This window comes from Candoia aspera, chromosome 13 (genome assembly GCF_035149785.1).
Source record: "Candoia aspera isolate rCanAsp1 chromosome 13, rCanAsp1.hap2, whole genome shotgun sequence".
Lineage (NCBI taxonomy): Eukaryota > Metazoa > Chordata > Lepidosauria > Squamata > Boidae > Candoia > Candoia aspera.
In genome coordinates, this window is record NC_086165.1 from 14,869,604 (window position 1) to 14,880,244 (window position 10,641).

Consider the following 10,641-nt stretch of genomic DNA (forward strand, 5'->3'; position numbering starts at 1 on the left):
GAATGTTGCTGGCTCCTATCATTTCTGGAAAAAAAAAAAACTTCTGGAATGTAAAACATCACACCGCAATGCCTAGATTCCAGCAGAAACAAAAGGGGCAAAGTCCTGGAATAAAGTCCCCCCCTCCCCAAGTCCACTTCTTTAAGTAGAGAACCTGGGGAGTTCAAGTTTCAATTTTATTTCTTGTTTTTACTCTAAAAATAGCCAAGAGGGAGAGATGGGGGGAAGAAATGTTGTAGGAAAAGTCAGACAGGAACTGAAGCATTTAAAACAAAAGTCAATACAGTTCCAAATTCCAAAGAGGGCACTAGAACAATATAAAACATTACAATACATAGATATCTGCTGAGCTCACACAGAATTACTAAGGGTCCTGGAATCAGGAAGAAACTTATTTTTGCTCCGTTGTGGCTGTGCTTCATTCTACAAACCAATCTTCTCATGTTTTCTACAGTATGTAAATAATACCAGAACCTATTTTGCACGCTAAAGGTTGTCAGTTCCGTAGGGTAACAAAAGACCCCTTTTGGCAGCCTGTCAGCACAGACCTGGCGCACTCATCAGATGGGCCCCAATGAAAGTTGTGGTACCACACACTGAGAAGGACAATGTCTGATCTGGGATGGTGACGAGCGTAGCTCCATGTTCTCACAAAGAATAGCTTCTTCGTTAGTTTCAAAACAGAGCATTGGGCCAGAAAGATCACCTGTTTCCAGACACCCTTATTAGTACCTACTATGAGCTGACTTTTAAAAAAGGATTTTAATTTTGAAAAATAGAACTGAACTTTGGCAACCTGCAGAGCAAACCATTCGTCTCTAACATCGTATTCATCTGCAGCAACTAAAGTGGGGCGGGGGGCAGTTTGCCTTCTGGTCATAGGGTGTTTTGTGACTGGCCATGCCCACAAAGAACCAGTTAAGGAACCAGGCTAGAAAGCAGGAGACCGTGAGTTCTACTCCCTCCTTAGGCACAAAGCCAGCAGAGTAACCTTGGGCCCTAGGAAAGGGGCCATGACAAACCACTTCTGAAAAACCTTGCCAAGAAAACTGCAGGGACTCTGCCAGTCAGTCACCAGGAGTTAACACAGGCTCAAAGGCACCAAAAAAGAAAAAAAAATGCCCACGAAGGCAGGTCACATGGACAAGCCTCCAGAGGCTACCATCTTGTGAGCATCCTACATCTTCAACATTGCAAATGTGTCTTCAGACTCAAAATATCGACCAGCCCTGTCCCTGGGTGATAATACCACGGCCAAACTTTAAGAAAACTCAAGGGTTTCATCAAACAAATATTAGCCCAAGAATTGGAAGGGAGAAGGAAATGCTGTATGATGTCCTGGAGTAGGAGGGAGCATAACCTGAAGCATCTTGGGAGCCATTTTTCATTTTAATAGAACCCCATAGCCAGCCACAAAAAATGTGGTTCCGAAGATGAGTTCATGCAAAGAATTAAAGGATGGGATTTTGTCATCCCTAACAGAACTAACGTTCAGAAAGTCTTTTCCATAACCACTCTTAAAGGTAAAGGTAAAGGTTTCCCTCGACGTAAAGTCCAGTCGTGTCCGACTCTAGGGGGCGGTGCTCATCTCCGTTTCTAAGCCTTAGAGCCGGCGTTGTCATAGACACTTCCGGGTCATGTGGCCAGCATGATGACACGGAACGCCGTTACCTTCCCGCCGAAGCGGTACCTATTGATCTACTCACATTTGCATGTTTTCGAACTGCTAGGTGAGCAGGAGCTGGGACGAGCAACGGGAGCTCACCCCGCCGCGCGGTTTCGAACCGCCGACCTTCCGATCGGCAGCTCAGCGGTTTAACCCGCAGCGCCACCGCGTCTTACCACTCTTACTTTCCACTAAATGTTCTTTTTCAGCAGCATCACTGAAAAATGAGATGGGCTTTTTTTATTTCCTGCTAATATGAGACAATCAGGGAAAAGCAATTCTTGGTGGTTGCAAAGAAAATTACCCAAAGATCCTTGGTATGGAGCTGAACTCCCAGAATCTCCTGGTGAAGAGGAGATGTTTGCTTGCAAAATAAGGGAATTCCAAGGAAACAATCTGTACCAATAGGCCAGAAATGATCAAGTGATGGTCTCTACCCATTACAAAAGGGATTCCTTCTCACTTTGCCCTCAACTGCACAGAAGCAAAATCTAGCAACATGCAAACATTGAAAAGCATAAAAGCCAGAGTCCAATTCAGCTTTACAGTATATGTGCCTTTATCATGAAATTTAAAAAGATTTGTCCAACTGTTGCAACTGTCAAACCTGTTTTGCAAAATCACCCGGCCAGAAAAAATGCTGGCTCCACCATCAGCACAAGTCACCTTTTGGCAACCAGTTAACTTTCTGATTTGGTATTTGCATATAAAAGCCAGAGAGAATAAATGCATATTCATCCTTTTCAGCTCTAAAGCGGGCATTTTTACTTTTACAGCAGTGCCAATGTGTTGGCTCATGAACAAGAGAGACAGAGAAGGAGGGCATCAACTAAAGTTGAAACTTTCTAGTAACTCTTAACAGAAAACACAGGACTCAAGTTATCACCACTTAAAAATGTAATCTTACTAGTCCTCTAAAGAATTATGTGAAAATGTGCAAGTATCACATTAGTTGATCTCTGTATTGTTGATCAGTTCTTCTATTTATTTATTCATTCATTCATTCATTTATATTTCAAAATTCTATCGCCGCCCATCTCTCCTGAAAAGGGGACTCTGGGCAGTTTATTGCTCTCCAAATATACCAGGATATAATTCCCAGAATTCTGGGAAGTTTTAAGTTTTGGGGGGCACCAGGCTGGTGAAGGATGGTGAACCTACATCCACCCACAGGCTAAAGACAACCCACTTATACAATTCAATGTATGTATGTATGTATGTATGTATTTTTTAATCTGGAGATGCTAGACCCCTGTTCTAAACTACTAGAATGCCCTGGCAGCAAAAATCAAACACTTCACAAGGGCGTGGCAGCTTTTGGAACAACAGCTGGGAAAAAAAAGTTGGAAACTCATCTTCATCAAGAGCCAAGCAGTGGTGGTGGTGAGAACATATTCCCACGCTATATCATGTTGTCAGCTACAAAACCGTATCAGTGATCCAGTGCCAAGAGGAAGAGGGAGCAGAGATAAATAACTAGAGGCTCATTATTACCATTATTTATTTAATTATCGTATGGCAGCACATCATACATGTTACAAATATATTATATTTTTAAAAATTGAGAATATAAAAAGGTATATAGAAAATATACATTGATCATAGGGCAATTATGACTCCAAAACAAACATTATGATTACAAATATAGTCTTTTGCAGCATCAGTTGCCATCAGCAATTACCGTTATTGCTTGGGTAGAATAAAAACTCAAGGAGGCTCAAATCATTGTAAAATAAAAGCAGTAAGAAGGGGGTTGCTTTAATAAGACTTCTATCGCATCTTCAGGAAAAGTGTCCTGGACTAAATCCTGTATTACTCTCCTGCCAGGGTGAAAGGGAAGGATCATTCAAGGTGTAGGGAGCCATGGAGATGACCTTGACGAATCTATTCTGACGTTTCAAGAACAAAATGTGCAGAAGCATACCTTGAGCCCAGGAAGAAGGGAAAGATTCAGACTGGCTCATCCCTGACTCCCTGGGGTATAAGAGGGAAGGAAGGGGAAATACAAACTGGCTTGCAAGATTCTATTATTATAGACTATCTCAATAAAGTAGAGTTCCAGTCTTCTTGTAGAGTCTGTTTCCTGATCTAGACTATCTTGAAGGGCTGACACAAGATGATAAAGGCAGGAGGTGGGGAGAGAGGAGTCTTCAGTTGTCCTTTCACACAGGGGCAGCATCAGAGGTGACTTCACAGGTGAGACTTTCCATGAAAAATTTTATTATCTCCAGATGAAGGTCAAACTTTTATCAGGGGTAAAGAAAGTCTACGAAAGAGCATGGACACCTTTGATTTTCCAGGAGCTGTTTGATAGGTGGGATGCCAAGTGGGGAAGATGCCAAATGAGGGAGGAAAAAAAATGTGGCTGGTGTTTAAACAATGTGTCCATCTGGTACAAATGCAATGTTAACCCTGTAAGTTTGGTCTAGTGGTTAAGGTGCTGGGCTAGAAACCAGGAGACTGTGAGTTCTAGTCCCGCCTCAGGCATGAAAGCCGGCTGGGTGACCTTGGGCCAGTCCCTCCCTCTCAGCCCAAGAGCCAATCAGGCATAGCAGGAGAGTTCTAGTCCCGCCTTAGACCTGAAAGCCGGCTGGGTGACCTTGGGCCAGTCCCTCTCTCTCAGCCCAACTCACTTCACAGGGTTGCTGTTGTGGGGAAAATAGGAGGAGGAAGGAGTATTAGGTATGTTTGCCACCTGGAGTTATTTATAAAAATAATAAAGGTGGGATAAAAATAATTAAATAAATAAATTAAGTGGGTTTTTTTTAAAAAAATAATAAATATGAAGCATTGATGCAGACTAGTTTTCTAAATTAAATTCAGAGCAGTAAAGAAGCCAAAGAGAACACATGTGAAACTAATTCATATGAACACACATCAAACTAACCTGGACTGAAGTTAATCTGATCTGCTCATGCCTAGTCTGAAATGCTGTAAAGTAGCTGTTACAACTCAACAGAGGCATTCTGGATATGCCTATTACATTCCAAAGAGCAGATATACAGCCTCCCACCACCTGAATGATTAGCATTACTAATTAAGTGTTCTTGCCACAGAGAAGCAAAGTAACCAGAGTGGCCCATTTGGCTTCATCCTTGTTGGAAGATGTCCATGGGAGGAAAGCAGCATTCACGTATGAATATGCAGAAAAATGGACAACAAAGGAAGGAACTTAATTCAGGGGAAGGCCTGAATTAAGCTGATTTCAGGATGTGGTTTAACTTAATTGTTCCCATAAGTTGTTACACAGACATTGAAAATGGTCATCTCGCTCTTCTTGGGTCTGCAGTGATGCTTTTTAATAATTCTATTACCCATGTTCTACTTCCTCCTAATACAGTAAGTTACTTTGAAAGACAGGACTCTGCTCTTGGTTCAGTCAAGGTTCCTCCTGGACAAGGTGGCAAGATAGGCAAAAAGTGATGATGGAAGGATAAGGCCAGCTAAAGGAGAGAGGGAAAACCATTTCCTCAAATTTATTTATTTTATTTTATTTTATTTTATTATTTTATTATTTTATTTTATTTTATTTTATTTCTTCACCACCCATCTCATGTTGTGACTACTCTGGGAGGTTGCAAATCAAAAAGGAATTAGCATAAAAGGGACCGGTTGATGTCACCTTCTTAGCTGGGCTTTACCACCATCACATCCTTCAGGAAGAAAGTCAAGAGAAGTCCAAAAATAGAAATAAAAATGCAAAGTAGGTTTATACAACCATGTGTATAAGAGGAAGTACAAGAATTTCACTCAGTCACCAACATAAAGCATCTTTTTTGTCATATGCAGCATAAAAGAATAAAATGGAAGAGCCCTCAACACCCACCACCAAATATTAGACACTGAATTTCACTAACAGGACTCCAGTGGAGAAGTAATGAAGACCCTCGTTTGCAAATCAAAGCTTCTCTCTGACATGCGGTTTCAGTTGTGACTCTACTTCCAAGGCCCAACTGAGTTAAGACCCTCTTACAGGCTTTGATCATAGTTTCAGTCAGCATAGATATAATCCTAAATCATGATTTTTTCTTTAATCCATTCAATCGTGAGCAATTCTCAGAGATTGCCTGGACAAGTCCCTGCAGTTTTCTTGGCAAGGTTTTTCAGAAGTAGTTTGCCATTGCCTTCTTCCAAGGGCTGAGAGAGTATGACTGGCCCAAGGTCACCCAGCTGGCTTCGTGCCTAAGGCTGGACTAGAACTCAGAAGAAGATGGAGTATTTAACAGCATGCGTGCATGAATAAATATCAAAATGCAGCCAGTCTGAAAAATGTTTAAGAGAAACAGAGACAAAGAATACATTGCAGGCCTGTAGAATGTAAAAGCAAAACAAGAACAGGCAAACTTCAGTCTTACAGAATCCACTTTTTTTTCCCTTAGAATCTCCAAGCTATACTGGCCATCACCAAGTGAAAAATTTCTGGCAAAGGTGGTAAAAGGGGAGAGGGGCTATCATTCATTCATTCATTCATTCATTCATTCATTCATTCATTCATTCAATCAATCAATCAATCAATCAATTTTTATCCTGCATTTCCTCCAGGAGCTTGAGGTAGTTTACATACAGCATCCTCTTTACTTTTCCCAGCAACAATCTCTTGAGGTGGTTCAGCCTTTGGGATAGTGAGGCAAACAATGAACTTACATGGCAAATGTGGACTTAAAACTGGCTCTGCTAGTTCTGGTCCAGCACCTTAATCATACAACTCATACAGGTTAGATTCAAAATGCTAGGAACTTTGGGAGTTGAAGTCCAGCCCCAAGTTAGGGAAAGTTCACCCACAACAATGGATGTCCTCTGAGTCGGGAGGACCCACAGAGACAAATCTATCTCCAAGTTACCATATTATGGACTCTAACACAAGTTTAAAGCTGAGCTACAGTAGTTGCAGAGATTCTTGGTCAAAGGCTGCCATCCCAGAACAGTGTTACTTCCTGTTTACAAAACAGTGGCCAAGATGATAGTCCTCAGGAGAACCCTAAAGTGTTCACTTGTATGCTGCAATGGATTCTACTCTCACCTATCAAGAACTGGGATAAAATAACTGGAATTACTGTAATCAGGCCCTTTCTCATGTATTAATGAATAAAATCACACAGTATGTTCAGGCATTATGTGGTTTCCTTGTACATGTATTGTACCTTATGTGAGTCACTGTGGTTTGCAAAGCATGATTAATGGTATGGTTGTGCTCAGACAACACTAATTGTGACTTACTCAATAGCCATGGTCAAGGAAAACACAATTTATTGTGACTCCTGGATGAATGGAGCCTTTAATTTCATCCTCTTCCTTCCTAACAACGCTTATCAAAGTTGCTATTTTTCCACTCCAAACATCAACAGAGAAATATCCATCTTGAGAGTAACAGCTGCCTTGATAATACTTTCTAGGGAGGAAAACAAGATTAAAGTCACCTCCCCTCCATCTTCATCAGCATCAGCTGATCCTGCACTAAATGGATATGGGGAAAACCAGGCAGATTTGGGGGGCTATAGTGTCAAGTTTCCTCTTAGGTAATTTAAATTCTAGCCACTTTTTCTCCATTTGCATCGAACTACAGTATATGCAACTGGTGTCCCCTTTTGTGAAATCTGTATGTGATCGACCCACAAGGAAGCAGAAGCAAGAGATAAGTGCATATAACACTAGGTCAGCCACAATGCTGATTGATTTTTTCTGACTTGTATTTTTATTTCTTGGGGTTAAATTCTTGTTGATCTATTACATGGCATGCAAGAGATTTTCCTGCTAACCCTGATTTAATCTTTTGATCACCTCTTCAAAACATGATACAAAAACCACTGTTTTCTGAGCTCAGGTAAACATTTCAACCTCTTGCTTTGAATCAGCTTTATGGAAAGACGTTAATTTCGATAATTATGGAAATAACTCTAAGGATATCAGTTTACTCTTTCCCACCGGGGCAAAAATTCCTCTAATTATGCATAGAGAGGCATGCTAACAACACTAGCAATAATCTATCCTTCAGGCCTGGTTGAGAAGTTTTATTGCAGCCACGTGAATCACAAGAGAGTTTTGTTGCGTCAGAGAGAATTTTAAATTCTCTCTGATGCAGCAAAACTAGTGCAAAAGCTCACTCACAATCAACAAGGTGGACTGGAAGTAAAAGGAAGCATTTCTGAGTAGAGAATAGCATCCTAAATTTCTTTAAGCCCAGCAGCAGTAATACAGCATTTGATTGACTCAGGTAAAACAATGATTCAGGGCCTGACATCTGCAGGTGGTCACACCCTTGATCTAGTTTTTGCCTTGGGGCACTTGTGATGTGATCTGAAGGTGGAGGACATTATCATTAGTCCTTTGCCCCTGGCCAACCAAGTAATGCCGTTGAGATCACGTCTGAGCACATTGAGGCTGTTCTGGCCTGGATGGGGAGGAACAGGTTGAAACTCAACTCTGACAAGACTGGATAGATATGGGTATGTTTCTTCTGATGCCAGTGATTCTCCATCAATGATTCTGAATGGGATGGCACTTCCCCATTCAAAGCTGGTATGCAATTTTGGGCATAATCCTGGACTTGATGAGCAGATAGCAGGAGCATCTTCTCAAGGATTCATCTAGTAAGACAACTATACCCTTTTCTGGACCAGGCTTCCCTTCTCATGGTCACTCATGCCCTGGTCACCTCATGTACGGGCTATTGCAATACATTCTACAATGAGTTGTCCTATGTGAGTTTGTTCCAGCTGGCCCAGAATACAGCAGGGCAAGCCATTTGGGGCTCACCTTGGCACACCTGTGTAATACCTCTGTTACCCAAGTTTTACTGGCTACCAGCAAGCTTCTGGGTGCAATTCAAGGTTGTTACCATCTATGAAGCCTATCATGGCACAGGGCCTGACTGTCTGGGGACTGCCTCTCTCCCGTCATTTCTACATTCTCCATAAGATCCAACAAAGTAGGCATGCTTCATATCCCATCCCTTAAACAATATAATCTGATGGGACCTAGGAAATGTACCTTCTCTGTAGTGCTGCCAGCCCTCTGGAACAGCATCCCCCAGAGGTTCAGACCACTCCAAACCTGCAAACCTTTGGACAATTTTTAAAAATACGTTTTTCTCCCCAAGCAATCAGATTCATTGGTAGAATGTCCATTTGGCGCATACCCTTTGCTTGGCTGGGGTATTTTGTTCCCCCATATATGTTTACCATGTGTGCTTTGTAGGTATTGTATTGATTTTTAATTGTATGCTCCCAGGGTCTGGGTTGAATTGGTTGGCCTTATAAATCTTAAATTTTAAATAAAGAAAATCTGCAGAGGTGAACAATTGTTCCAACAGGGAACTCTGTGATCCCCCAAATGGGCTGTTCCGAGTGTTCTGAACTGGTGCTGCTGGAAAATGTGGAACAGCACATTTTCTGGTTCATCCACTTCTGGAACACTCAGCCCATTTGGGGGTCAAAATATTCCATGGTAGAATGTTTGAAACTTTCCTAATTTGTATCAGAAGTAATTCAACCTGCACAGGAACAAATATCAATTTGGGTTCACATACTGATCCAATTTAGCATGTTCTATGGATCCAGCCATTGCAATAAACCCCTGTTTATGGCTTAGCAAAGAGCAAAACCATTCAGTTGTCACTTATTCTATGAAGCAAGGCTTAGCACAACATGAAGGGACAGCCAACGTCTATAAGTCAAGTTACAAGGGAGAGAGGAAAAAGGTAACAAAGAACAGGATTTACCACTACCTATACATATCTGCTGCTCTTCCCCCTATGTTTTTGGAAGCTAATTTAAACAAGAAATTCAGAAGCATCTGCAGTGTTACTTACATTTTTGAAACTTCAGCACAGCAAGTTGCATATTTTGATAAGTTGCCTCTGAAGACCCAGGTCAAACTTCCTTGACTGTTTCATATTTGGGTCATGCATCACAGTAAGCCATACAGTTTGATTGTTTGGGCTTAGTGTGATAACCAGGCCTGTCCCAAGAAGGGTTTCCTATCCACAAAAGTTGGCTCGGCACATCATACCAACTCCAAAACACACAAATCACATTATGGCTTAGCCTGACATATAAGGGAGACGTTCAGTGGAAAAAAGAGATCCGATTTCCACATTTGTGCCTACCATGACAAATAAGATAAACATAAGTCCTGTGTTCCCCCTCACCCACCCAACACAGAATTTGTGTTTATCTCACTTGTCTTGGTGAGAAGTGGGTGAGAATCTTCCAGGTAATTATGTCATGATACTCAGGATTCCCCAAGCTCCATAACAGAGATAAAGGCTTGGAGATTTGGGCAGTTACTTAGCTGAGATTCCAGGGTGCCTCATCTAAAGAGGGACAACCCAACAAGCCCATACCCAGTCTTCCTATTTTCTTGCAGAAGGCAGATAGAAAGCAGACAGACATTCCCCTAATAGTGCAGTGGCCAAACCAATAAGAGTAGGAGTTAGCCTACTTTTTGGATTCAGCCGTGAAGACCAATCTACCTCTCAAATGAATAAGCAAGCAAACAAACCTCTTTTTCCCCACTCCTCTGCAAACCACTTGAGTAGATACATTCAGCTTAGCAGAGAGAGTAGTATTCAACATGTTCACGCACACACATATCCAAACAATGTCCACCTGTTGCTCCAGAATGCATATTGCAACAAATGCTCCAAAGTGCAGAAGGGATGATGGATGAAAAAACAGGATGGCCTTACAAAAAGATTCATCCCTGCACACTTTTCTCATGCAGACCATGGGAACTTGGATTTCTTAGTTTCCTCAGGGAAACCGAACGCAACATTAAAAAATTGACTTTGCAAGGAGGCTCTGGAGTGTTACCCCCAATTATAGAGCTGGCCAATGGCTAAAAAAACTCATCTCCAACATCAGAGGTGGGCAACCTACGGTCCTCAACCATATAGGGATCAAAGTCTAATGTCACTGGAGCCTCAACCAAATTTCAAAGTTCTGCAAGATGTATTCTCTGATAAGAACTACCCCTCC